The sequence below is a fragment of the Orycteropus afer genome, unplaced genomic scaffold (assembly GCF_000298275.1).
Source record: "Orycteropus afer afer isolate SDZICR_OR568_19922 unplaced genomic scaffold, OryAfe1.0 scaffold00152, whole genome shotgun sequence".
Classification (NCBI taxonomy): Eukaryota; Metazoa; Chordata; class Mammalia; order Tubulidentata; family Orycteropodidae; genus Orycteropus; species Orycteropus afer.
Genome location: NW_006921739.1, coordinates 4,153,497 through 4,156,086, shown reverse-complemented (window position 1 = coordinate 4,156,086; position 2,590 = coordinate 4,153,497). Strand labels below are relative to the sequence as shown.

General features: G+C 35.8%; 1 pseudogene; it reads right to left on the bottom strand.

The window, feature by feature from the left end:
- LOC103201492 overlaps positions 1-2,590 on the bottom strand; it is a 38,032-nt pseudogene that overhangs the window by 2,302 nt on the left and 33,140 nt on the right.

Genomic DNA, 2,590 nt, shown 5'->3' with positions numbered 1-2,590 from the left:
TTTTTTTTTTTTTTTAAATTCTGCCACATGTTTTAGAGTCATACTTGGAAAAATATTGTATTTCAGTAGTGTTATGATAATACTTTTAACATTGAATTATAAAAGGAATTTCAAGGGTATTTATATTTCTGTGTTTCCTTGGGGTTTGAATAACTTTTTTCCTTTTACAATGATAAAAATATATAGGGTTGATAATGCTATGTAATTAATGAAAGCTAAAAAGGCACCTTGTCTTTTCAGAATGTACAGTGAGGAGTTTATTATAACCCAGGAGAAAGAGAACTGCACATGTGGCATTTCAGCACACAGAACATTGGGGGATATTGCTTTCATTTTCACATTTTAAAGGGAAAATAGCACGATTGGCTTTATCACACAGGAATCTACTAATCTCACGCAGTACTGGAAAATGATAGGCATTCAATAAATGCTAATTGAATTCAGTTAAATTTAAAGGAAAGGGAGAAGACATTTAAACTTTCTGAAATGAGAGTAATTTATTGTTAGGAATTTTGAATACGTGAGATATTTTGGCCTTGAACTTTATGTAGACTCCATGGCCAAATCTCTCAAACTAGTATGTTTCTCAGCATGTGATCCTCTCCTTGGGACACCTTCACCCCACCTGGCTAACTTCTCTCATTCTTTAACACTCAGGTGAGGGGTAGTCTCCTCTGAGAAACCTTTTAGGATAATTCCCCGTGATCTTAACCCCCCAACCAGGTTACGTGCCTTCCTACGGGCTGCCACGTCATTCCGAGCTCAAAACAGTGTATCCCTTAGCACACTGTATTGGAATTTCATTTACTTGTATGTCTTCTGCACTCAATTGACTATTGAGAGCAGGGATCATTTCTCAGGTACCTACTAGTGTTTGAAAACTCAAAAAAAAAAAAAAAAAAAAGGGAAAATAATAAATGAATTGTTCCAGTACAGAAATACTTAGAAAAAGTTTTCACTATTAGGAAGAAGAGAATGCCACAGAAGCTTTAACCAAGTCTTCTCAAAGTAATGGTTCAAGTTGTGAAAGGCAGTTTGGCACAACAGACTCTGAAAAGACTGCATTAGAATATTAGCCAAATTACTAATCTGGATATAAATTGGGCCGATTAGTTATCTCTTGAAGGTTCAGTTTTCATATCTGAAAATAGGTGAATAATGGTCCATAATAGACACTCCATATCCATAAATGTTATTTATCATTGGGACATTAGGAAATTCTTAGCAAAGGAAAAGCAATATGATTTCTTTTAGTATGGCTTAAAACATAATGTCAAACTTACATTTTCCTTTATCAAGGCTATTACCAGGAGCAGTCCATGGAAGTTGAATATGATCTCCTTTAAATTTAGCTTCAAGGTCTTAATTTTATGCAGTGGGAACACAGCAGTGGTAGGAGGCTTATGAGCAGGAACTACTGGTACAGTAAATATCTATCCAGATACTACTCTGTTGATGCCTCCTTCTCCTCTGGGTTTTGTCACATTATCTTTGACTTTAGGTTTGAGTAGATTTGCTATAATACTACTTATATAAAAAAGGTAATTTTATAACTTTTCATATTGCATGTCTGTTTTTTACCTGTAAGCTCATCTTGTAGCAGTAGAGGTTTAATATTGATTGATAACAGATTTAGAAAAAGTAACAGCTTTTAATGAAAAAAGCTTGTTTTACAGGCATCTTTTTAAAATTCATGAGTAGATATGCTATATTAAAACTATATTTTTAACTGTTTCTACTACTAGACCAAATTATTTGAGGACGAAGATTGTGTTATATTTACCTTTGTAATTCTAGCATCTAGCATCTAGCATATGCACTGAGTTGATTAGCATCACCTCCAAATTCATATCCACCTGGAATTTGTGAGTATGGCCTTATTTCAAAAAAGTCTTGGAAGATGTAGTCAAGTTGTGATGAGGTCATACTGGAGTAGAGTGGGCCCTAAATCCAGTGACTGGTATCCTTATGAAAAATAGGGAAACTTAGACACAAAGACATGCAGAGGAAGAAGGCTGTGTTATAGTGGAGGCAGAGATTGGAGTGATGCAAGCCAAGGAATGACAAGGATTGTCAGCAACCACCAGAAGAGACAAAGAATGACTCTTCCCTTGAAACTTCAGAGGGGACATGGTCCTGTAAACACAGTGATTTCAGACTTCTGCAGTGGTTAAGTACTTGGCTTCTAACCGGAGGTTCAATGGTTCAAACCCATTGTAGGAGAAAAGACTCGAAAATCTGCTTCTTTAAATATTATAGCCTAGGAAATGCTACTGGGCAGTTCTGCTTTGTCCTGTAGGGTCACTATGAGTTAGAATTGACTCAATGCCATAGAACAACAAAGCTCCCTAACTGTAAGAGAATAAATTTCTGTAGTTTTAAAACATCCTTTTTGTGGTATTTTGTCAGAGCAGCCCAAACAAACTAATACAACACATATATTTAAAAAATATATGGGAGTTCCGGCAAGATGCACAAGGACTGCACAGACGCTCTTCAACAAAGAAAAGGGAAACCAATTAACACAGACACAGAAGATAATCTTGGACCCCTGAGCCTTGAAGGGAAGGATACAAAAGTGGACTAAACC